A 17,047-nucleotide genomic window follows, 5' to 3' on the forward strand; every position below is an offset into this window, starting at 1 on the left:
AGTGAAATCATTGCAAAATCAACACTGAAGGTATATAACCATATCATATAATATTGTAACTTTATTTTTGAGGTTTATGTTATGGGACAGTAGAAAAAAGGAAAAAAGTCAGAAAACAGCCGTATCCCAGCTGAATGCGCACAAAAACAGACACAAATAGAAAAACACATCCCGACAGTGAAATGATTGCAAAATCAAACACTGAGGGTACAGAACTAAATCTTTTAAGATGTTAACTTCATTTGTGAGGTTTATGTTATGGGACAGTAGAAAAATGAAAAAAGTCCGAAAAACGGCCGTATCCCAGCTGAATGCGCACAAAAACAGACACAAATAGAAAAACACATCCAAACAGTGAAATCATTGCAAAATCAAACACTGAAGGTATATAACTATATCTTTTAAGATTTTAACTTTATTTGTGAGGTTTATGTTATGGGACAGTAGAAAAATGAAAAAAAATCAGAAAACAGACGTATCCCTGCTGAATGCGCACAAAAACAGACACAAATAGAAAAACACATCCAAACAGTGAAATCATTGCAAAATCAAACACTGAGGGTACAGAAGTATATCTCATGAGATGTTAACTTTATGTTTGAGGTTTATGTTATGGGACAGTAGAAAAATGAAAAAAGTCTGAAAAACGGCCGTATCCCAGCTGAATGCGCACAAAAACAGACACAAATAGAAAAACACATCCAAACAGTGAAATCATTGCAAAATCAACACTGAAGGTATATAACCATATCATATAATATTGTAACTTTATTTTTGAGGTTTATGTTATGGGACAGTAGAAAAAAGGAAAAAAGTCAGAAAACAGCCGTATCCCAGCTGAATGCGCACAAAAACAGACACAAATAGAAAAACACATCCCGACAGTGAAATGATTGCAAAATCAAACACTGAGGGTACAGAACTAAATCTTTTAAGATGTTAACTTCATTTGTGAGGTTTATGTTATGGGACAGTTGAAAAATGAAAAAAGTCCGAAAACAGCCTTATCTCAGCTGAATGCGCACAAAAACAGACACAAATAGAAAAACACATCCAAACAGTGAAATCATTGCAAAATCAAACACTGAGGGTACAGAAGTATATCTCATGAGATGTTAACTTTATGTTTCAGGTTTATGTTATGGGACAGTAGAAAAATGAAAAAAGTCAGAAAACAGCCGTATCCCAGCTGAATGCGCACAAAAACAGACACAAATAGAAAAACACATCCAAACAGTGAAATCATTGCAAAATCAAACACTGAAGGTACATAAGTATATCTTATAAGATGTTAACTTCATTTGTGGGTTTTATATTATAGGAATTATTACAAAAAACACACCGAACAGCTTACCTTTGACCTTTCCAAAGGTTGCACAGGTCTGAAACTCTGCACCCGGGGATAAGTCTTAGTCCCAGATACACATACGGAAAAATCAGACTCCTGGCCCAATGCCTTTAGGAATTATTACAAAAAACACACCTGAAAGGCTGACCTTTGACCTTTCTGAAGGCTGCACACGTCTGAAACTCAGCACCCTGGATTAGCCTTAGTCCCTGATACACATACGGAAAAATTAGACTCCTGGCTCAATGCCTTTACAAATTATTACAAAAAACACACCAGAAAGGCTGACCTTTAACCTTTCCCAAGGTTGCACGGGTGTGAAACTCAGCAACCTAGATCAGCCTTAGTCCCTGATACACATACGGAAAAATCTGACTCCTGGCCTAATGCCTTTAGGAATTATTACAAAAAACACACCCAAACGGCTGACCTCTGACCTTTCCAAAGGTAGCACGGGTCTGAAACGGCACCCTGGATCAGCCGTAGTTCCTGATACAAATACGGAAAAATCTGACTCCTTGCTCAATGCCTTTAGGAATTATTACAAAAAACACACAGGAACGGCTGACCTTTGACCTTTCTGAAGGTTGCACAGGTCTGAAACTCGACACCCGAGATTAGTCTTAGTCCCTGATACACATACGGAAAAATCTGACTCCTGGCTCAATGCATTTAGGAATTATTATAAAAAACACAAGCAAACGGCTGACTTTTGACCTTTCCGAAGGTTGCACAGGTCTGAAACTCGGCACCCTGGATCAGCTATGGTCCCTGATACACATACAGAGAAATCAGCATCCTGGCTCATTGCCTTTAGGAATTATTACAAAAAACACACCCGAACGGCTGACCTTTGACCTTTCCGAAGATTGCACAGGTCTGAAACTCGGCACCCGGGATTAGCCTTAGTCCCTGATACACATACGGAAAAACCAGACTCCTGGTTTAATGCCTTTACAAATTATCACAAAAAACACACCAGAACGGCTGACCTTTGACCTTTCCAAAGGTTGCACGGGTCTAAAAACTCAGCAACCTAGATCAGCCTTAGTCACTGATACACATACAGAGAAATCAGCATCCTGGCTCATTGCCTTTAGGAATTATTACAAAAAACACACCCGAACGGCTGACCTTTGACCTTTCCGAAGATTGCACAGGTCTGAAACTCGGCACCCGGGATGAGCCTTAGTCCCTGATACACATACGGAAAAATTAGACTCCTGACTCAATGCCTTTAGGAATTATTACAAAAAACACACCCGCACAGCTGACCTTTGACCTTCACGAAGGTTGCACAGGTCTGAAACTCGGCACCCGGGATTAGCCTTAGTCCCTGATACACATACGGAAAAACCAGACTCCTGGTTTAATGCCTTTACAAATTATCACAAAAAACACACCAGAACGGCTGACCTTTGACCTTTCCAAAGGTTGCACGGGTCTAAAAACTCAGCAACCTAGATCAGCCTTAGTCACTGATACACATACGGAAAAATCTGACTCCTGGCCTAATGCCTTTAGGAATTATTACAAAAAACACACCCGAACGGCTGACCATTGACCTTTACGAAAGGTGCACAGGTCTGAAACTCGGCACCCGGGATTAGCATTAGTCCCTGATACACATACGGAAAAATCAGCATCCTGGCTCATTGCCTTTAGGAATTATTGAAGAAAAGACAGTTTCCCACCTTTTTCACGTTTGAATTTTACAGACTGTCTTTTTGGCAGTCTTTTTTGGCCGGGGGAAAAAAGCCCAAAGTCCTGTTTGTCCTGTGTCCAAAAACTGAAAATCAGGTCGTGTTAGACTCTATACAGTCTGAGACCCTTTGGCCAGAGTGGAAGTTTTGGAGGAACTACATTTCTACAGGTCGCAGGAGGGTGAAATTTCATCTGTCGTTTGGGGTCCCAAGACGAGTGGAACGACGCCAGTCTCGTGCCGCGTCCCGGAAATAGCCTTATCTCAGTGTAATGCACACACAGAAAGACATCAATAGAAAAACAAATCCAAACAGTGAAATCATTGCAAAATCAAACACTGAAGGTATATAACTATATCTTATAAGATTTTAACTTCATTTGTGAGGTTTATGTTATGGGACTGTAGAAAAATGAAAAAAGACTGAAAACAGCCTTATCTCAGCTGAATGCGCACACAAACAGACACCAATAGAAAAACACATCCAAAACAGTGAAATCATTGCAAAATCAAACACTGAGGGTACAGAACTAAATCTTTTAAGAAGTTAACTTCATTTGTAAGGTTTATGTTACGGGACAGTAGAAAAATGAAAAAAATCCGAAAACAGCCTTATCTCAGCTGAATGCGCACACAAACAGACACCAATAGAAAAACACATCCAAACAGTGAAATCATTGCAAAAGCAAACACTGAGGGTACAGAACTAAATCTTTTAAGATTTTAACTTCATTTGTGAGGTTTAGGTTATGGGACAGTAGAAAAATGAAAAAAGTCCGAAAACAGCATTATCAAAGCTGAATGAGCCCACAAACAGACACCAATAGAAAAACACATCCCAACAGTGAAATCATTGCAAAATCAAACACTGAGGGTACAGAACTACATCTTTTAAGATGTTAACTTCATTTGTGAGGTTTATGTTATGGGACAGTAGAAAAATTAAAAATATCCGAAAATAGCCTTATCTCAGCTGAATGCGCACACAAAACAGACACCAATAGAAAAACACATCCCGACAGTGAAATCATTGCAAAATCAAACACTGAGGGTACAGAACTAAATCTTTTAAGATGTTAACTTCATTTGTGAGGTTTATGTTATGGGACAGTTGAAAAATGAAAAAAGTCCGAAAACAGCCTTATCTCAGCTGAATGCGCACAAAAACAGACACAAATAGAAAAACACATCCAAACAGTGAAATCATTGCAAAATCAAACACTGAAGGTATATAACTATATCTTTTAAGATTTTAACTTTATTTGTGAGGTTTATGTTATGGGACAGTAGAAAAATGAAAAAAATCAGAAAACAGCCGTATCCCTGCTGAATGCGCACAAAAACAGACACAAATAGAAAAACACATCCAAACAGTGAAATCATTGCAAAATCAAACACTGAGGGTACAGAAGTATATCTCATGAGATGTTAACTTTATGTTTGAGGTTTATGTTATGGGACAGTAGAAAAATGAAAAAAGTCCGAAAAACGGCCGTATCCCAGCTGAATGCGCACAAAAACAGACACAAATAGAAAAACACATCCAAACAGTGAAATCATTGCAAAATCAACACTGAAGGTATATAACCATATCATATAATATTGTAACTTTATTTTTGAGGTTTATGTTATGGGACAGTAGAAAAAAGGAAAAAAGTCAGAAAACAGCCGTATCCCAGCTGAATGCGCACAAAAACAGACACAAATAGAAAAACACATCCCGACAGTGAAATGATTGCAAAATCAAACACTGAGGGTACAGAACTAAATCTTTTAAGATGTTAACTTCATTTGTGAGGTTTATGTTATGGGACAGTAGAAAAATGAAAAAAGTCCGAAAAACGGCCGTATCCCAGCTGAATGCGCACAAAAACAGACACAAATAGAAAAACACATCCAAACAGTGAAATCATTGCAAAATCAAACACTGAAGGTATATAACTATATCTTTTAAGATTTTAACTTTATTTGTGAGGTTTATGTTATGGGACAGTAGAAAAATGAAAAAAAATCAGAAAACAGACGTATCCCTGCTGAATGCGCACAAAAACAGACACAAATAGAAAAACACATCCAAACAGTGAAATCATTGCAAAATCAAACACTGAGGGTACAGAAGTATATCTCATGAGATGTTAACTTTATGTTTGAGGTTTATGTTATGGGACAGTAGAAAAATGAAAAAAGTCTGAAAAACGGCCGTATCCCAGCTGAATGCGCACAAAAACAGACACAAATAGAAAAACACATCCAAACAGTGAAATCATTGCAAAATCAACACTGAAGGTATATAACCATATCATATAATATTGTAACTTTATTTTTGAGGTTTATGTTATGGGACAGTAGAAAAAAGGAAAAAAGTCAGAAAACAGCCGTATCCCAGCTGAATGCGCACAAAAACAGACACAAATAGAAAAACACATCCCGACAGTGAAATGATTGCAAAATCAAACACTGAGGGTACAGAACTAAATCTTTTAAGATGTTAACTTCATTTGTGAGGTTTATGTTATGGGACAGTTGAAAAATGAAAAAAGTCCGAAAACAGCCTTATCTCAGCTGAATGCGCACAAAAACAGACACAAATAGAAAAACACATCCAAACAGTGAAATCATTGCAAAATCAAACACTGAGGGTACAGAAGTATATCTCATGAGATGTTAACTTTATGTTTCAGGTTTATGTTATGGGACAGTAGAAAAATGAAAAAAGTCAGAAAACAGCCGTATCCCAGCTGAATGCGCACAAAAACAGACACAAATAGAAAAACACATCCAAACAGTGAAATCATTGCAAAATCAAACACTGAAGGTACATAAGTATATCTTATAAGATGTTAACTTCATTTGTGGGTTTTATATTATAGGAATTATTACAAAAAACACACCGAACAGCTTACCTTTGACCTTTCCAAAGGTTGCACAGGTCTGAAACTCTGCACCCGGGGATAAGTCTTAGTCCCAGATACACATACGGAAAAATCAGACTCCTGGCCCAATGCCTTTAGGAATTATTACAAAAAACACACCTGAAAGGCTGACCTTTGACCTTTCTGAAGGCTGCACACGTCTGAAACTCAGCACCCTGGATTAGCCTTAGTCCCTGATACACATACGGAAAAATTAGACTCCTGGCTCAATGCCTTTACAAATTATTACAAAAAACACACCAGAAAGGCTGACCTTTAACCTTTCCCAAGGTTGCACGGGTGTGAAACTCAGCAACCTAGATCAGCCTTAGTCCCTGATACACATACGGAAAAATCTGACTCCTGGCCTAATGCCTTTAGGAATTATTACAAAAAACACACCCAAACGGCTGACCTTTGACCTTTCCAAAGGTAGCACGGGTCTGAAACGGCACCCTGGATCAGCCGTAGTTCCTGATACAAATACGGAAAAATCTGACTCCTTGCTCAATGCCTTTAGGAATTATTACAAAAAACACACAGGAACGGCTGACCTTTGACCTTTCTGAAGGTTGCACAGGTCTGAAACTCGACACCCGAGATTAGTCTTAGTCCCTGATACACATACGGAAAAATCTGACTCCTGGCTCAATGCATTTAGGAATTATTATAAAAAACACAAGCAAACGGCTGACTTTTGACCTTTCCGAAGGTTGCACAGGTCTGAAACTCGGCACCCTGGATCAGCTATGGTCCCTGATACACATACAGAGAAATCAGCATCCTGGCTCATTGCCTTTAGGAATTATTACAAAAAACACACCCGAACGGCTGACCTTTGACCTTTCCGAAGATTGCACAGGTCTGAAACTCGGCACCCGGGATTAGCCTTAGTCCCTGATACACATACGGAAAAACCAGACTCCTGGTTTAATGCCTTTACAAATTATCACAAAAAACACACCAGAACGGCTGACCTTTGACCTTTCCAAAGGTTGCACGGGTCTAAAAACTCAGCAACCTAGATCAGCCTTAGTCACTGATACACATACAGAGAAATCAGCATCCTGGCTCATTGCCTTTAGGAATTATTACAAAAAACACACCCGAACGGCTGACCTTTGACCTTTCCGAAGATTGCACAGGTCTGAAACTCGGCACCCGGGATGAGCCTTAGTCCCTGATACACATACGGAAAAATTAGACTCCTGACTCAATGCCTTTAGGAATTATTACAAAAAACACACCCGCACAGCTGACCTTTGACCTTCACGAAGGTTGCACAGGTCTGAAACTCGGCACCCGGGATTAGCCTTAGTCCCTGATACACATACGGAAAAACCAGACTCCTGGTTTAATGCCTTTACAAATTATCACAAAAAACACACCAGAACGGCTGACCTTTGACCTTTCCAAAGGTTGCACGGGTCTAAAAACTCAGCAACCTAGATCAGCCTTAGTCACTGATACACATACGGAAAAATCTGACTCCTGGCCTAATGCCTTTAGGAATTATTACAAAAAACACACCCGAACGGCTGACCATTGACCTTTACGAAAGGTGCACAGGTCTGAAACTCGGCACCCGGGATTAGCATTAGTCCCTGATACACATACGGAAAAATCAGCATCCTGGCTCATTGCCTTTAGGAATTATTGAAGAAAAGACAGTTTCCCACCTTTTTCACGTTTGAATTTTACAGACTGTCTTTTTGGCAGTCTTTTTTGGCCGGGGGAAAAAAGCCCAAAGTCCTGTTTGTCCTGTGTCCAAAAACTGAAAATCAGGTCGTGTTAGACTCTATACAGTCTGAGACCCTTTGGCCAGAGTGGAAGTTTTGGAGGAACTACATTTCTACAGGTCGCAGGAGGGTGAAATTTCATCTGTCGTTTGGGGTCCCAAGACGAGTGGAACGACGCCAGTCTCGTGCCGCGTCCCGGAAATAGCCTTATCTCAGTGTAATGCACACACAGAAAGACATCAATAGAAAAACAAATCCAAACAGTGAAATCATTGCAAAATCAAACACTGAAGGTATATAACTATATCTTATAAGATTTTAACTTCATTTGTGAGGTTTATGTTATGGGACTGTAGAAAAATGAAAAAAGACTGAAAACAGCCTTATCTCAGCTGAATGCGCACACAAACAGACACCAATAGAAAAACACATCCAAAACAGTGAAATCATTGCAAAATCAAACACTGAGGGTACAGAACTAAATCTTTTAAGAAGTTAACTTCATTTGTAAGGTTTATGTTACGGGACAGTAGAAAAATGAAAAAAATCCGAAAACAGCCTTATCTCAGCTGAATGCGCACACAAACAGACACCAATAGAAAAACACATCCAAACAGTGAAATCATTGCAAAAGCAAACACTGAGGGTACAGAACTAAATCTTTTAAGATTTTAACTTCATTTGTGAGGTTTAGGTTATGGGACAGTAGAAAAATGAAAAAAGTCCGAAAACAGCATTATCAAAGCTGAATGAGCCCACAAACAGACACCAATAGAAAAACACATCCCAACAGTGAAATCATTGCAAAATCAAACACTGAGGGTACAGAACTACATCTTTTAAGATGTTAACTTCATTTGTGAGGTTTATGTTATGGGACAGTAGAAAAATTAAAAATATCCGAAAATAGCCTTATCTCAGCTGAATGCGCACACAAAACAGACACCAATAGAAAAACACATCCCGACAGTGAAATCATTGCAAAATCAAACACTGAGGGTACAGAACTAAATCTTTTAAGATGTTAACTTCATTTGTGAGGTTTATGTTATGGGACAGTTGAAAAATGAAAAAAGTCCGAAAACAGCCTTATCTCAGCTGAATGCGCACAAAAACAGACACAAATAGAAAAACACATCCAAACAGTGAAATCATTGCAAAATCAAACACTGAAGGTATATAACTATATCTTTTAAGATTTTAACTTTATTTGTGAGGTTTATGTTATGGGACAGTAGAAAAATGAAAAAAATCAGAAAACAGCCGTATCCCTGCTGAATGCGCACAAAAACAGACACAAATAGAAAAACACATCCAAACAGTGAAATCATTGCAAAATCAAACACTGAGGGTACAGAAGTATATCTCATGAGATGTTAACTTTATGTTTGAGGTTTATGTTATGGGACAGTAGAAAAATGAAAAAAGTCCGAAAAACGGCCGTATCCCAGCTGAATGCGCACAAAAACAGACACAAATAGAAAAACACATCCAAACAGTGAAATCATTGCAAAATCAACACTGAAGGTATATAACCATATCATATAATATTGTAACTTTATTTTTGAGGTTTATGTTATGGGACAGTAGAAAAAAGGAAAAAAGTCAGAAAACAGCCGTATCCCAGCTGAATGCGCACAAAAACAGACACAAATAGAAAAACACATCCCGACAGTGAAATGATTGCAAAATCAAACACTGAGGGTACAGAACTAAATCTTTTAAGATGTTAACTTCATTTGTGAGGTTTATGTTATGGGACAGTAGAAAAATGAAAAAAGTCCGAAAAACGGCCGTATCCCAGCTGAATGCGCACAAAAACAGACACAAATAGAAAAACACATCCAAACAGTGAAATCATTGCAAAATCAAACACTGAAGGTATATAACTATATCTTTTAAGATTTTAACTTTATTTGTGAGGTTTATGTTATGGGACAGTAGAAAAATGAAAAAAAATCAGAAAACAGACGTATCCCTGCTGAATGCGCACAAAAACAGACACAAATAGAAAAACACATCCAAACAGTGAAATCATTGCAAAATCAAACACTGAGGGTACAGAAGTATATCTCATGAGATGTTAACTTTATGTTTGAGGTTTATGTTATGGGACAGTAGAAAAATGAAAAAAGTCTGAAAAACGGCCGTATCCCAGCTGAATGCGCACAAAAACAGACACAAATAGAAAAACACATCCAAACAGTGAAATCATTGCAAAATCAACACTGAAGGTATATAACCATATCATATAATATTGTAACTTTATTTTTGAGGTTTATGTTATGGGACAGTAGAAAAAAGGAAAAAAGTCAGAAAACAGCCGTATCCCAGCTGAATGCGCACAAAAACAGACACAAATAGAAAAACACATCCCGACAGTGAAATGATTGCAAAATCAAACACTGAGGGTACAGAACTAAATCTTTTAAGATGTTAACTTCATTTGTGAGGTTTATGTTATGGGACAGTTGAAAAATGAAAAAAGTCCGAAAACAGCCTTATCTCAGCTGAATGCGCACAAAAACAGACACAAATAGAAAAACACATCCAAACAGTGAAATCATTGCAAAATCAAACACTGAGGGTACAGAAGTATATCTCATGAGATGTTAACTTTATGTTTCAGGTTTATGTTATGGGACAGTAGAAAAATGAAAAAAGTCAGAAAACAGCCGTATCCCAGCTGAATGCGCACAAAAACAGACACAAATAGAAAAACACATCCAAACAGTGAAATCATTGCAAAATCAAACACTGAAGGTACATAAGTATATCTTATAAGATGTTAACTTCATTTGTGGGTTTTATATTATAGGAATTATTACAAAAAACACACCGAACAGCTTACCTTTGACCTTTCCAAAGGTTGCACAGGTCTGAAACTCTGCACCCGGGGATAAGTCTTAGTCCCAGATACACATACGGAAAAATCAGACTCCTGGCCCAATGCCTTTAGGAATTATTACAAAAAACACACCTGAAAGGCTGACCTTTGACCTTTCTGAAGGCTGCACACGTCTGAAACTCAGCACCCTGGATTAGCCTTAGTCCCTGATACACATACGGAAAAATTAGACTCCTGGCTCAATGCCTTTACAAATTATTACAAAAAACACACCAGAAAGGCTGACCTTTAACCTTTCCCAAGGTTGCACGGGTGTGAAACTCAGCAACCTAGATCAGCCTTAGTCCCTGATACACATACGGAAAAATCTGACTCCTGGCCTAATGCCTTTAGGAATTATTACAAAAAACACACCCAAACGGCTGACCTTTGACCTTTCCAAAGGTAGCACGGGTCTGAAACGGCACCCTGGATCAGCCGTAGTTCCTGATACAAATACGGAAAAATCTGACTCCTTGCTCAATGCCTTTAGGAATTATTACAAAAAACACACAGGAACGGCTGACCTTTGACCTTTCTGAAGGTTGCACAGGTCTGAAACTCGACACCCGAGATTAGTCTTAGTCCCTGATACACATACGGAAAAATCTGACTCCTGGCTCAATGCATTTAGGAATTATTATAAAAAACACAAGCAAACGGCTGACTTTTGACCTTTCCGAAGGTTGCACAGGTCTGAAACTCGGCACCCTGGATCAGCTATGGTCCCTGATACACATACAGAGAAATCAGCATCCTGGCTCATTGCCTTTAGGAATTATTACAAAAAACACACCCGAACGGCTGACCTTTGACCTTTCCGAAGATTGCACAGGTCTGAAACTCGGCACCCGGGATTAGCCTTAGTCCCTGATACACATACGGAAAAACCAGACTCCTGGTTTAATGCCTTTACAAATTATCACAAAAAACACACCAGAACGGCTGACCTTTGACCTTTCCAAAGGTTGCACGGGTCTAAAAACTCAGCAACCTAGATCAGCCTTAGTCACTGATACACATACAGAGAAATCAGCATCCTGGCTCATTGCCTTTAGGAATTATTACAAAAAACACACCCGAACGGCTGACCTTTGACCTTTCCGAAGATTGCACAGGTCTGAAACTCGGCACCCGGGATGAGCCTTAGTCCCTGATACACATACGGAAAAATTAGACTCCTGACTCAATGCCTTTAGGAATTATTACAAAAAACACACCCGCACAGCTGACCTTTGACCTTCACGAAGGTTGCACAGGTCTGAAACTCGGCACCCGGGATTAGCCTTAGTCCCTGATACACATACGGAAAAACCAGACTCCTGGTTTAATGCCTTTACAAATTATCACAAAAAACACACCAGAACGGCTGACCTTTGACCTTTCCAAAGGTTGCACGGGTCTAAAAACTCAGCAACCTAGATCAGCCTTAGTCACTGATACACATACGGAAAAATCTGACTCCTGGCCTAATGCCTTTAGGAATTATTACAAAAAACACACCCGAACGGCTGACCATTGACCTTTACGAAAGGTGCACAGGTCTGAAACTCGGCACCCGGGATTAGCATTAGTCCCTGATACACATACGGAAAAATCAGCATCCTGGCTCATTGCCTTTAGGAATTATTGAAGAAAAGACAGTTTCCCACCTTTTTCACGTTTGAATTTTACAGACTGTCTTTTTGGCAGTCTTTTTTGGCCGGGGGAAAAAAGCCCAAAGTCCTGTTTGTCCTGTGTCCAAAAACTGAAAATCAGGTCGTGTTAGACTCTATACAGTCTGAGACCCTTTGGCCAGAGTGGAAGTTTTGGAGGAACTACATTTCTACAGGTCGCAGGAGGGTGAAATTTCATCTGTCGTTTGGGGTCCCAAGACGAGTGGAACGACGCCAGTCTCGTGCCGCGTCCCGGAAATAGCCTTATCTCAGTGTAATGCACACACAGAAAGACATCAATAGAAAAACAAATCCAAACAGTGAAATCATTGCAAAATCAAACACTGAAGGTATATAACTATATCTTATAAGATTTTAACTTCATTTGTGAGGTTTATGTTATGGGACTGTAGAAAAATGAAAAAAGACTGAAAACAGCCTTATCTCAGCTGAATGCGCACACAAACAGACACCAATAGAAAAACACATCCAAAACAGTGAAATCATTGCAAAATCAAACACTGAGGGTACAGAACTAAATCTTTTAAGAAGTTAACTTCATTTGTAAGGTTTATGTTACGGGACAGTAGAAAAATGAAAAAAATCCGAAAACAGCCTTATCTCAGCTGAATGCGCACACAAACAGACACCAATAGAAAAACACATCCAAAACAGTGAAATCATTGCAAAATCAAACACTGAGGGTACAGAACTAAATCTTTTAAGAAGTTAACTTCATTTGTAAGGTTTATGTTACGGGACAGTAGAAAAATGAAAAAAATCCGAAAACAGCCTTATCTCAGCTGAATGCGCACACAAACAGACACCAATAGAAAAACACATCCAAACAGTGAAATCATTGCAAAAGCAAACACTGAGGGTACAGAACTAAATCTTTTAAGATTTTAACTTCATTTGTGAGGTTTAGGTTATGGGACAGTAGAAAAATGAAAAAAGTCCGAAAACAGCATTATCAAAGCTGAATGAGCCCACAAACAGACATCAATAGAAAAACACATCCCAACAGTGAAATCATTGCAAAATCAAACACTGAGGGTACAGAACTACATCTTTTAAGATGTTAACTTCATTTGTGAGGTTTATGTTATGGGACAGTAGAAAAATTAAAAATATCCGAAAATAGCCTTATCTCAGCTGAATGCGCACACAAAACAGACACCAATAGAAAAACACATCCCGACAGTGAAATCATTGCAAAATCAAACACTGAGGGTACAGAACTAAATCTTTTAAGATGTTAACTTCATTTGTGAGGTTTATGTTATGGGACAGTTGAAAAATGAAAAAAGTCCGAAAACAGCCTTATCTCAGCTGAATGCGCACAAAAACAGACACAAATAGAAAAACACATCCAAACAGTGAAATCATTGCAAAATCAAACACTGAAGGTATATAACTATATCTTATAAGATGTTAACTTCATTTGTGGGTTTTATATTATAGGAATTATTACAAAAAACACACCGAACGGCTTACCATTGACCTTTCCGAAGGTTGCACAGGTCTGAAACTCTGCACCCGGGGATTAGTCTTAGTCCCAGATACACATACGGAAAGATCAGACTCCTGGCCCAATGCCTTTAGGAATTATTACAAAAAACACACCTGAAAGGCTGACCTTTGACCTTTCTGAAGGCTGCACAGGTCTGAAACTCAGCACCCTGGATTAGCCTTAGTCCCTGATACACATACGGAAAACTTAGACTCCTGGCTCAATGCCTTTACAAATTATTACAAAAAACACACCAGAAAGGCTGACCATTGACCTTTCCCAAGGTTGCACGGGTGTGAAACTCAGCAACCTAGATCAGCCTTAGTCCCTGATACACATACGGAAAAATCTGACTCCTGGCCTAATGCCTTTAGGAATTATTACAAAAAACACACCCAAACGGCTGACCTTTGACCTTTCCAAAGGTAGCACGGGTCTGATACGGCACCCTGGATCAGCCGTAGTTCCTGATACAAATACGGAAAAATCTGACTCCTTGCTCAATGCCTTTAGGAATTATTACAAAAAACACACAGGAACGGCTGACCTTTGACCTTTCTGAAGGTTGCACAGGTCTGAAACTCGACACCCGAGATTAGTCTTAGTCCCTGATACACATACGGAAAAATCTGACTCCTGGCTCAATGCATTTAGGAATTATTATAAAAAACACAAGCAAACGGCTGACTTTTGACCTTTCCAAAGGTTGCACAGGTCTGAAACTCGGCACCCTGGATCAGCTATGGTCCCTGATACACATACAGAGAAATCAGCATCCTGGCTCATTGCCTTTAGGAATTATTACAAAAAACACACCCGAACGGCTGACCTTTGACCTTTCCGAAGATTGCACAGGTCTGAAACTCGGCACCCGGGATTAGCCTTAGTCCCTGATACACATACGGAAAAACCAGACTCCTGGTTTAATGCCTTTACAAATTATCACAAAAAACACACCAGAACGGCTGACCTTTGACCTTTCCAAAGGTTGCACGGGTCTAAAAACTCAGCAACCTAGATCAGCCTTAGTCACTGATACACATACGGAAAAATCTGACTCCTGGCCTAATGCCTTTAGGAATTATTACAAAAAACACACCCGAACGGCTGACCATTGACCTTTACGAAAGGTGCACAGGTCTGAAACTCGGCACCCGGGATTAGCATTAGTCCCTGATACACATACGGAAAAATCAGCATCCTGGCTCATTGCCTTTAGGAATTATTGAAGAAAAGACAGTTTCCCACCTTTTTCACGTTTGAATTTTACAGACTGTCTTTTTGGAAGTCTTTTTTGGCCGGGGGAAAAAAGCCCAAAGTCCTGTTTGTCCTGTGTCCAAAAACTGAAAATCAGGTCGTGTTATACTCTATACAGTCTGAGACCCTTTGGCCAGGGTGGAAGTTTTGGAGGAACTACATTTCTACAGGTCGCAGGAGTGTGAAATTTCATCTGTCGTTTGGGGTCCCAAGATGAGCGGAATGACGCCAGTCTCGTGCCGCGTCCCGGAAATAGCCTTATCTCAGTGTAATGCACACACAGAAAGACATCAATAGAAAAACAAATCCAAACAGTGAAATCATTGCAAAATCAAACACTGAAGGTATATAACTATATCTTATAAGATTTTAACTTCATTTGTGAGGTTTATGTTATGGGACTGTAGAAAAATGAAAAAAGACTGAAAACAGCCTTATCTCAGCTGAATGCGCACACAAACAGACACCAATAGAAAAACACATCCAAAACAGTGAAATCATTGCAAAATCAAACACTGAGGGTACAGAACTAAATCTTTTAAGATGTTAACTTCATTTGTAAGGTTTATGTTACGGGACAGTAGAAAAATGAAAAAAATCCGAAAACAGCCTTATCTCAGCTGAATGCGCACACAAACAGACACCAATAGAAAAGCCCATCCTACCAGTGAAATCATTGCAAAAGCAAACACTGAGGGTAAAGAACTAAATCTTTTAAGATTTTAACTTCATTTGTGAGGTTTAGGTTATGGGACAGTAGAAAAATGAAAAAAGTCAGAAAACAGCATTATCAAAGCTGAATGAGCCCACAAACAGACACCAATAGAAAAACACATCCCAACAGTGAAATCATTGCAAAATCAAACACTGAGGGTACAGAACTACATCTTTTAAGATGTTAACTTCATTTGTGAGGTTTATGTTATGGGACAGTAGAAAAATGAAAAATATCCAAAAATAGCCTTATCTCAGCTGAATGCGCACACAAAACAGACACCAATAGAAAAACACATCCAAACAGTGAAATCATTGCAAAATCAAACACTGAGGGTACAGAAGTATATCTCATGAGATGTTAACTTTATGTTTCAGGTTTATGTTATGGGACAGTAGAAAAATGAAAAAAGTCAGAAAACAGCCGTATCCCAGCTGAATGCGCACAAAAACAGACACAAATAGAAAAACACATTCAAACAGTGAAATCATTGCAAAATCAAACACTGAAGGTATATAACCATATCTTATAATATTGTAACTTTATTTTTGAGGTTTATGTTATGGGACAGTAGAAAAAAGGAAAAAAGTCCGAAAACAGCCGTATCCCAGCTGAATGCGCACAAGAACAGACACAAATAGAAAAACACATCCAAACAGTGAAATCATTGCAAAATCAAACACTGAAGGTATATGACTATATCTTTTAAGATTTTAACTTTATTTGTAAGGTTTATGTTATGGGACAGTAGAAAAATGAAAAAAATCAGAAAACAGCTGTATCCCTGCTGAATGCGCACAAAAACAGACACAAATAGAAAAACACATCCAAACAGTGAAATCATTGCAAAATCAAACACTGAAGGTACATAAGTATATCTTATAAGATGTTAACTTCATTTGTGGGTTTTATATTATAGGAATTATTACAAAAAACACACCGAACGGCTTACCTTTAACCTTTCCAAAGGTTGCACAGGTCTGAAACTCTGCACCCGGGGATTAGTCTTAGTCCCAGATACACATACGGAAAAATCAGACTCCTGGCCCAATGCCTTTAGGAATTATTACAAAAAACACACCTGAAAGGCTGACCTTTGACCTTTCTGAAGGTTACACAGGTCTGAAACTCAGCACCCGAGATAAGTCTTAGTCCCTGATACACATACGGAAAAATCTGACTCCTGGCTCAATGCATTTAGGAATTATTACAAAAAACACAAGCAAACGGCTGACTTTTGACCTTTCCGAAGGTGGCACAGGTCTGAAACTCGGCACCCTGGATCAGCTATGGTCCTCGATACACATACAGAGAAATCA

This window comes from Solea solea, chromosome 1, assembly GCF_958295425.1.
Source record: "Solea solea chromosome 1, fSolSol10.1, whole genome shotgun sequence".
Classification (NCBI taxonomy): domain Eukaryota; kingdom Metazoa; phylum Chordata; class Actinopteri; order Pleuronectiformes; family Soleidae; genus Solea; species Solea solea.